General features: G+C 44.9%; 1 pseudogene; it reads left to right on the top strand.

The window, feature by feature from the left end:
• Nucleotides 1-2,882: 2,882 nt before the first annotated feature.
• On the top strand, nt 2,883-8,808 carry LOC123143658 (putative receptor-like protein kinase At3g47110; annotated as a pseudogene).
• Nucleotides 8,809-10,120: the final 1,312 nt, after the last annotated feature.

Below are 10,120 nucleotides of genomic sequence, written 5' to 3'. Positions count from 1 at the left end.
CCCGAGCCGCTAGATTAGCCGCGTCCCATCGTTGGATTTGGATCCCCCGAGTCGTCTTCTTCCTTCCTTCTCGGCTTTTTCCTCGCCCGCGTCGGCGGCCGACGGCCACGCACGACCCCGCGCTCGCCAGCCACCCTTGCACCGCCTTGCTCGTCCTCGCCGGTCACACGACGTTGTCATCGTTGGCCGCCATCACCGCCGCATCTTCCTCACCACCCCCTGCTTTCCCTCCTCCTCACTGCTGCATCTCCTCCTCACCGCCTACTCTTGCTCCATGGTAGCTTCCAATGTGCCGCCGTCCCCTCGCTGTCGAAGCTCGCTGCACGGTGTCGCGTGAGCGACGGCCAAGACTCGACGCCTTTTCATGGATGTAGCAGAAAAAGACGCCGATAGTAGCAAAAAAGAACGATGGTTGCAGCAATCTGTCGTCGTTGCCGTCACGGGTCGCGACTCCGGGATGATGGATGTAGCAAAAACCTCGCCGGTAAGAGCAAAGTCCAACTACGGTTGCAGCAAAAATCATCTCGTCGCTGTTGCCGGTCTCAGCTCCGGCATGATGGATGTAGCAAAAAAATCCTCCGGTAGTAACAAAATCGGAAGACGGTTGCTGCAAATCATCTTGCCGCCGTCGCCGGTCTCAGCTCCGGCATAATGGATGTAGCAAAAATCCCCGTCGGTAGTATCAAAATCTGAGGATGGTTGCAACAAAAAAAGCCGTCGCTGTAGCAGGGCGCAGCTCCGACGTGGTGGATTAGCAAATCCGTCGTCGGTGGTAGCAAAATTCGACGACGGTTGCAGCTTCTGACGGAGTGGATTCCATGGCGGTGCTGCGGCAGTAGCTCGTCGCCCCAGCTGCCCGCGCTCGTCGCCCCAGGCCGCGCGCGTTCGTCACCCTGGCAGTAGCTCGTCGCCCCGGCCGCCCGCGCTCGTCGCCCCAGGCCGCGCGCGTTCGTCACCCTGGCAGGCGCGCTCGTCGCCCCCGGCCGCCCGCGCTTGCCGGCCATCTGCGTGAAGGTAGTGAGTCGCGCCAAAAAAAAACTTCTACGGGGTCCCATGTGCCAGCGCCTCGCGCGACGAAGCGACCGGCCGAAAGATTCGGCCGGCGTGTAGGCGGGAAGGCTTTTCCTTTAATAAATTGGCTGCATGCATCACTCTGATGCGGAGGCCGGGGATATCCTAAAAAAAATCTCTTGCCTCTATGATTCCTTGCAACATCATTATTTTGTATACAAGTTGATGCACGGTGACGACGAGATGCGCGGCCGGCAACCTTGCCTTCACAACCTCCTTCGTCTATAAAGTGCAACATGCCCATCAGGGCCGGCCGGCAGGCCATTATTTTTAATTTTTTTATTTTATTCCAGACTGCAACTGTGCCGGCCTCATGTGACCCAATGTAAACTATAAGCCTATGGTCATACTAACTTTGCGAAGCGATCAAGTCTTGCCCATATATTATATCCGACGATGGTAAACTCTGCATCAATTTGGACATTTTGAGACATTCTATAACAGGAATAAGACTTTGATGACCAAGTAAGCCAGTACTACTATATATGGAACCGGCAAATGCTTCTTTTGGAAACCAAACCAAGAGCGCATGCAAGATCGCAATGAGCTTGTTAATTATGGTCGTAACTTGTTGTCGGTCGTCCTGTTGATCGTTGTTGTGAGCGCCGCCGGCGATGAGGCTGCGCGCGTTGCTTGCTTTCAAAGCGCAGCTCAGCCATGGCGGCTCACGCCGTTGGGCCTCTTCGTCCCCATCATCCTCACCGGCGCCACCTACGGAAGGCGTAGGAAACAAAGGCTAAGGTAAAACGCAGAGTCAAAGATGAAACGGCCTAGGAAAGAATCTACCAAGATGGGACGGCCAGGAACGGTGCGTCGCTGAGGAGCTCTGGATGGCCGAGTGTTCTCGCCAATCTAATTGCACGGATGGGCTTTGGTTGGTATAAAAAAAGTTTGTTTCATGAAAGTATTCCTTAGGGTTTAGGGTTTAGGGAGTAGGAATTTAGGAGGCGCATTCCGTTATTTAATCACATCTACTGTACTGGCTAGGCGCAAAAAACCGAGGAATCCATCAAGCTTCACCGGTGACGATCCCCGCAAAAATAAAAATAATCAGTGACGGTCGACCTAATGATTTCTTCGGCTCGGTGCGATGGCAGGCTGACATATACATATGTGCCGGGATCGCAAGCTGCAGGCCGGAGACGTTGTTTTCTACGTACACACACACACACACACACACACACACACACACACACACATATATATATATATATATATAGTTTGATGCTTGTAGCGTCGTTGTTAATTCCTTCATCCATCTCTTGCTTATTTATTTTGTTGCAACATTATTTTTGTAGATGTTGATCCACGGTAATGATGAGATGCTTGTACTGTAGTCGCGGCGCGCGTGGCCGGCAAAACATGCTCTTCACCTCCGTTTAATTATCAAGTGCAACATGCCCATCAGGGCCGGCCATTATTTTTATTTCACCCAGACTCCACCAGCAACACCCAATATATGTAGGAAAGGTCCCTTAATTATAAGACATCGGAGACTGGAAGATTACACGGACCTATGGTCATACCAACTTTTTCGAAACCATCAAGTCTTTGCTCAACCATGGTAAATTAACAGCCTAGCTTTGCTTTGCTTTGCTGACAGATGGTAGAAAACTCTTCATCAAGGTGGAGATTTCGAGAGCTGTGCTGACGGACAGAAAGCTCAATATTATTACCACAGCAATTGCAACACCCACATGACCAACTAAGCTAATAAGCTAGCATATATATGGAACACGCAAGTGCTTCTTCCAAACCAAACCAAGAGCACATGCAAAGAGGGACACAAAAATAGAGGTGATCACATCGCCATGAGCTTGCTATGCTCACTTGTTGCCGTCCTGTTGGTCGCCCTTGTGAGCGCCGGCGATGAGGCCGCATTGCTTGCTTTCAAAGTGCAGCTCAGCCATGGCGGCTCGCTGGCCTCCTGGAACAGCAGCAGCACCGGCTTCTGCAGCTGGGAAGGCGTGACGTGCAACCACCGGAGGCCAGCGCGGGTGGTGGAACTAAGATTGAGCGGCGCCGGGCTCACCGGACCGCTCTCCCCGGCAATCGGGAACCTCACGTTCCTGCGGATGCTCGACCTGGGTGTCAACTCGCTATACGGGGACATTCCAGCAAGCCTCGGCCGCCTCCGTCGCCTGCAGTGGCTCTACTTGGGCAAGAACTCCTTCTCCGGCACATTGCCAGCGAACCTGAGCTCCTGCATCAGCATGACTGAAATGAGACTGGATAACAACACGCTTGGCGGGCACATCCCGGCTGAGCTTGGCGAGAAGCTCAAGTACCTGACAGTGCTCATGCTGAGAAACAACGGCTTCACAGGGTCCATCCCGGCGTCACTGGCCAATCTTTCCCATCTACAGGTCCTCGAACTCACTTATAACCATTTCACTGGTTCAATCCCGCAGGGGCTCGGAACCATCCAGAGCATGCGATATTTCAATCTCTTCGGAAACAATCTTGTGAGCTCAATCCCACCAGGCTCGGAAGTTTCCAGAGCATGCGATATTTCAATCTCGCCGAAAACAACCTCCATGGTATGCTCCCACCTTCTCTTTACAACTGGTCGTCATTGGCAGTATTTGATGTCGGCTCGAATATGTTGTACGGAAGCATTCCGGATGATATCGGATGCAAGCTCCCCAAGTTGGAAAGGCTTGGCTTGGGTTTCAATCACTTCACAGGAACCATCCCTTCCTCAATATCCAACATATCTTCCCTCATATCACTTGACCTCACACAGAACAAATTTAGTGGGTATATGCCTCCCACATTGGGGAGGCTCGCAGCTCTCCAATATCTGGAGTTGGGTAACAATGAAATCGAAGCGAATGACAACAAGGGGTGGGAATTTATAACATCCTTGGCAAATTGCAGCCAACTGCAGCAATTGGCACTATACAAAAATTCCTTTGGAGGACAACTACCGGGTTCAATTGTGAACCTCTCAACGACTCTCCAGCGGTTAAACTTACATGACAATAGGGTCTCTGGGAGTATACCTGCAGACATCGGCAACTTGGTTGGTTTGGAATTACTTGTGATAGCAAATACTCCCATATCCGGAGTGATTCCCGAGAGCATCGGTAAGCTAGTAAAATTGATCGAGCTAGCCTTGCATAATAATAGCTTGTCTGGCCTCATACCATCATCGCTAGGGAACCTTTCGCAGTTGAGTATCCTTTCTGCATACCAAGGAAACTTGGAGGGGCCAATTCCGGCAAGCCTCGGGGACTTGAAAAAACTTGTTGTGCTCGATCTGTCAATGAACTACAGACTTAATGGTTCAATACCTAGAGAGATTTTTAAATTGCCTAGCCTTTCTAGGTACTTGGACTTGTCATATAATTCCCTTTCGGGACCCCTTCCTAATGAAGTTGGTAGTTTGTCAAATCTTAACCGACTTGCTCTATCAGGAAACCGGTTGTCTGGCAAGATACCCGACAGCATTCAGAATTGTGTAGTATTGGAATCTCTAAGATTATACAACAATTCATTTGAGGGAAGCATACCTCGGTCGCTGACAAATATAAAGGGGCTCCGTATACTGGTCCTAACCATGAATAAGTTCTCTGGTAATATTCCTGAGGCCCTTGGTAGCATTAGAAACCCGGAGGGACTGTACCTAGCACACAACAACTTCTCTGGGTCAATCCCATTAGTTCTACAGAATTTGACATCATTGTCTGAACTGGATATATCCTTCAATAATTTGCAAGGTGAGGTGCCAAATGAAGGTGTTTTCAGAAACATCACTTACTTAGCAGTTAATGGGAATGCCAATTTGTGTGGTGGTACACCTCAACTTCATTTGCCTCCATGCTCCATAAGAAAGAACAAAAAAAAGATGCCAAAGTCTCTCGTAATCTCTCTAGTAATAGCTGGAGCAATCTTGTTTTCACTTTCAGTTATTCTTCTTGTTTGGATACTTTGCAAGAAGCTCAAACCAAGCCAGAAGATATTAGCACAAAATTCAATTGCTGATGACCATTACAAGAGAATCCCCTATCATGCATTATTGAGAGGAACTAACAATTTTTCAGAAGCCAACTTGCTTGGAAGAGGAAGTTATGGTGTGGTTTATACGTGTATTTTGGACAACGAAGAAAGAACATTGGCTGTCAAGGTGTTTAATCTCAATCAATCTAGGTATTCCAAGAGTTTTCAGGTCGAGTGTGAGGCCATGAGAAGAATACGACACCGCTGTCTCATTAAGATCATTACGTCTTGTTCAAGCGTCAACCACCAAGGTCAAGATTTCAAGGCATTAGTTTTTGAGTTCATGCCCAATGGTAGCTTGGATGGTTGGCTTCATCCAAAATCACAAGAGCCCACTTTAAACAACACGCTCAGCCTTGCCCAGAGACTTGATATTGCTGTAGATATTATGGATGCGGTAGAATATTTGCACAACTACTGTCAATCTTTGGTAATCCATTGTGACCTTAAGCCAAGCAACATTCTTCTTGATGAAGACATGAGCGCACGAGTTGGAGACTTTGGCATATCAAGGATCCTTCAAGAAAATACAAGTGAGGGGATGCAAACTTCATATAGCTCAACTGGAATTAGAGGTTCCATAGGCTATGTTGCTCCAGGTGACTAGGACTCTTCTAATTTTATATTTTACTTTTCACTCCAATATGGCATGCTAACCACAATTTTTTTTCATAATTGCAGAGTACGGAGAAGGATCTGCTGTCTCAACACCCGGCGATATCTATAGTCTTGGCATATTGCTGCTTGAGATGTTTACCGGAAGGAGCCCAACGGAAGGCACTTTCAGAGATTCATTGGATCTGCATAAGTTTGCTGAGGATGCTCTTCCAGATAGAACCTTGGAGATAGCTGACCCAACAATCTGGCTACACAATGGACAACAGGATAACACTACAAGTATTAGAATTCAGGAGTGCTTGCTTTCAGTCTTGAGGCTTGGCATATCCTGCTCAAAGACACGAGCTCAAGACCGAGCACCGACAAGAGATGCAGCGGCAGAGATGCATGCAATCAGAGATGCATACCTCCTGTTTGCTGGTAAGCGTATAGGGGAGCATGGAGGGCCTCGGCTTGAGACATTTGAGCTAGAATGATATGAGCCTTCAACAATAGATGTGTGTATGTATGTCACTTCAGTTTGTGTTTTGTTTGTCATGGGGCCCATTTTATTTGCAACAAAATGAGGTCTCTATTTTCTATGTAGGTTTTTGGGAGATTTCTTATTGTTTGAAACGGGTTTTTGCCGGTGTCACATCCCTACTCTGGTATGCACCTAGTGTTAGCATCTTGTTTGCATCATGTTTAAATTCAATGAAACTTGAATTGGGAATGATCAAACCCTAGCACCAAATGGAATTCAAATATGTTCAACTTAAAAATATTTTCAGTGCACCCAAAATGTCTTAAAAAATGTTCATGATTATGGCACAAGGTGGAAACCTAAACCAGAAATGGTGCACATTTAGCTAGGATATTTCTGGTCTTTGAGTTAACCCATAATGCATTTGAAATGGGACTAATTTATAGCTCCAATAATTCTAAAAAGTTGTGAGGGGCTCTGGAATACTCCATCTAGTCCCTACAAAAATTATCAAAAGAAAAAAAATGGTTTAATATTTTTACTAAATCAAAACAAACAATAGAAAAGAAAAACAGAAAAAGAATAAAAGGGAAAACTCACCTGGCAGCTCACTACCTGGCCCAGCCTAGCAGCCTCCTCCCTGTCATATTCCTCCCCTGCCAGGAGGACGAAGGTGCGTGGCCACCTCCTACCTACCCGCCTCGCCTGGAGGCCTCTAAAAGCATCACGGCACCCACTGGACCCCCTCGAGCTCCTCCCCATGCTCAAATATGATGTAGATATAAACATGTATATTTACTTAGTGTTTCTCAAATAAGATATGTGCTTGCCCAAGTGGCCTATGTTTGGAGGGAACACCTCCAAGTGGCCTATGTTTTGCCAGAGTGTTGATTAATTTTCGATCCGGCAAATGTCAGGCGCTCGATATGTCCTTTTTTAGCAAAGGTCATGCTGGATTTTTCCGTGGATTTGAGCATGACTTGTTCTAGAATGTAGTAAATATTGAGTGCCTTTGATTTGCCGAAAAGAGCATCAAATGACATTTTGGGTTTTGCCGTCGAGTCATAATCTTTGAATTTTGAACACAGGAGATGTCTGATGACGATTGGATCCCGGAGTGCGGGTATTGTTACGATGACCGGGGTATGTGCGACAGGTTTCCTCACCTCCAAAATGATAGGTTTTTCACCGTGAAGCTGGAAGAGACCTTTGATGTTTGTACGGTACGCAACGACAAGCATTTTATCGGAATTAATATCATCACTCGTGCTTCTTTTGTTCAACGTGTAATTTCTGGATTTTTTTCAATTTGATTAGTACATCCCATGCCATGCTAGACCATATGTATTGGAGAAGCTTCGTTTTGAAGACTTTGAGAATATGGAGACGAGGAGGGCTCACTTAAGAACTAAACATGGTTATGAGTTTCTGGTTAAGCTGTACAGTGCGGTCAATCCCTCCCATTTCGTTGCACTAATTGGGAAGCTCTCTGCAAGGCATATGGATTTCAGGAGGATATGCAAATAAGATTTGATATTCGTCCCGAAGATTATATTGATGATGATAATATCGACATCTGGGTGGATGTGGATATGCCTCCAGTTTTACCTAGATGTGAGTTTGTCAAACTAATTTGTCAAGTTAAGTATTTTATATTGTTAATTTAAAAATATTTGGTGTTCATCGGTACTAAGCTTATTATAATTGTCAACTTATTTCTTATCTTCAAGAAATACTCAGAAGGTTGTAGACAACACATACTACAGCTATGACTCTGAGCTCAATTGTGAGGAGAAAGGTTATCTTGTCTCATTCATAGATGATGTTGAAGCCTATAAAAATTAGAACCAATCACTCTATCAGCCCAAATTTTACTAGATACGTGCCACTAGTCCATAAATTGCTTGATGGTAACTTCACTGCCAAAAACTTGGTAAGATTTTGTTAATGATGGTAACTTCATTGCATACATTCTTCTTAAGTAAACTACATTGCTAACTATATATGTTACTATTACGTTTTTCAACAGAGGTTCCTGAAGGAGGTTGTGCCTGAATTGATGTTTATCGAAGGTGATATGCATATACATCGGCAACTTGGTTGGTTTGGAATTACTTGTGATAGCAAATACTCCCATATCCGGAGTGATTCCCGAGAGCATCGGTAAGCTAGTAAAATTGATCGAGCTAGCCTTGCATAATAATAGCTTGTCTGGCCTCATACCATCATCGCTAGGGAACCTTTCGCAGTTGAGTATCCTTTCTGCATACCAAGGAAACTTGGAGGGGCCAATTCCGGCAAGCCTCGGGGACTTGAAAAAACTTGTTGTGCTCGATCTTTCAATGAACTACAGACTTAATGGTTCAATACCTAGAGAGATTTTTAAATTGCCTAGCCTTTCTAGGTACTTGGACTTGTCATATAATTCCCTTTCGGGACCCCTTCCTAATGAAGTTGGTAGTTTGTCAAATCTTAACCGACTTGCTCTATCAGGAAACCGGTTGTCTGGCAAGATACCCGACAGCATTCAGAATTGTGTAGTATTGGAATCTCTAAGATTATACAACAATTCATTTGAGGGAAGCATACCTCGGTCGCTGACAAATATAAAGGGTCATTTGAGGCAAGCGTTCTATTCTAGAAAAAATAATTGATGTGAGGGTTCTCAATTTTTCTTTTCAAGTGCACAAGGGTCTTTAATAAAACTCCGCAACGCTTGGGATACAAATGATATCTGGTGAGAACCATAGCTACAAGTTGGGACCAAATGGCAGAGAAACAACTTTTTTTATACAATCGCACGAAGTTTTATTAAACCGTCATGATGTTTATATGGACGAAAGGAAGTCCATTGGGCTGACGCTGACCTAACTAAACATGGGGACCAGCCCCTAAAGATAAAGCATGCTTTGCTAAATTGGGAGCTTTTAAATTGGAGCTCCTAAATTCATGAAATATATTACATGAAATAAAAACATCTGAATGTTGCTTGATCTCCTGAATGATTGGTCCATATAGGTAGAAGCACCTCCCTGCTTAATTTCATCGATGCCCACCTTGCAATAAGAGGCGACATGTATATGCTGCAAGTTGAGATTCCAGATTTCTTATTTTTATGAGTTTTTTTTAAGGGTGAAGATCCTTCCAAATTACTTGGGATTTCTGGTGTGACTACTAAAAGGCTTCAAAGCCTCACATGCTGGGCTTCCTACTTCTCTGGTGCTTATGGAAACTATAGAACCAAGATTAATGAAATGCAGGCAAGGGCGGATCGACAGACGAAGTACTTACCACCGGCTGAGAAGATGCCGACTTTTCCTCAAGAGAAAAAAGGGGTTGGGCTATAGAAGCATATTGATTTACTGAATGTGGATGGTGTTTTGATCTCCTTCTAAAAGGAAAGGAGACAAATCATGGTGGCTACAGCTTTGCTGTACTATACTGAAGGCTCTGTTAGTTTATGATGTCCTGTAGTTTCAGTGACAAGTATGGCCTGATGATGGATGGTGTGAGTTCTATTCAGGGAAGTTCCTACTTCTCTCTTTTGAATTTTGCAAAGTAAAGTAATCCTTCTAGTGTTGTACTGCAGATTTGAATAAACTATGCTTTAATCAAATTGTACATTTTGTTGGATCTTCATATGTATGTAAGAAATTTGAATTAATGCAAACTTGAATTTGAATCAGAGCTGAATGTTAACTTTGAATCTCGCAGACTGCATGTAAATTTTGTAGTCTGAACTTGAATTTGAACAAGAGCCGAACGTTAAGTCTGAATCTTGCAGACACCATGTGTGATCTCTGAAACTTATTATACCCAAATCAAGTGTGAAGCTATAGTAATTGTTCAAAACATCTGCGAGGAGGCAAGTTAACTCAAATAAGAGCATGCTTTATGCTCGTATCTGAGTGACAGAAGCTAATATGGCTAAATACGAGGTAATAGAATGGATCTTAAGCAAGAAAT

This window comes from Triticum aestivum, chromosome 6D, assembly GCF_018294505.1.
Source record: "Triticum aestivum cultivar Chinese Spring chromosome 6D, IWGSC CS RefSeq v2.1, whole genome shotgun sequence".
Taxonomy (NCBI): Eukaryota; Viridiplantae; Streptophyta; class Magnoliopsida; order Poales; family Poaceae; genus Triticum; species Triticum aestivum.
This window is presented reverse-complemented; position numbering and strand designations above follow the sequence as displayed.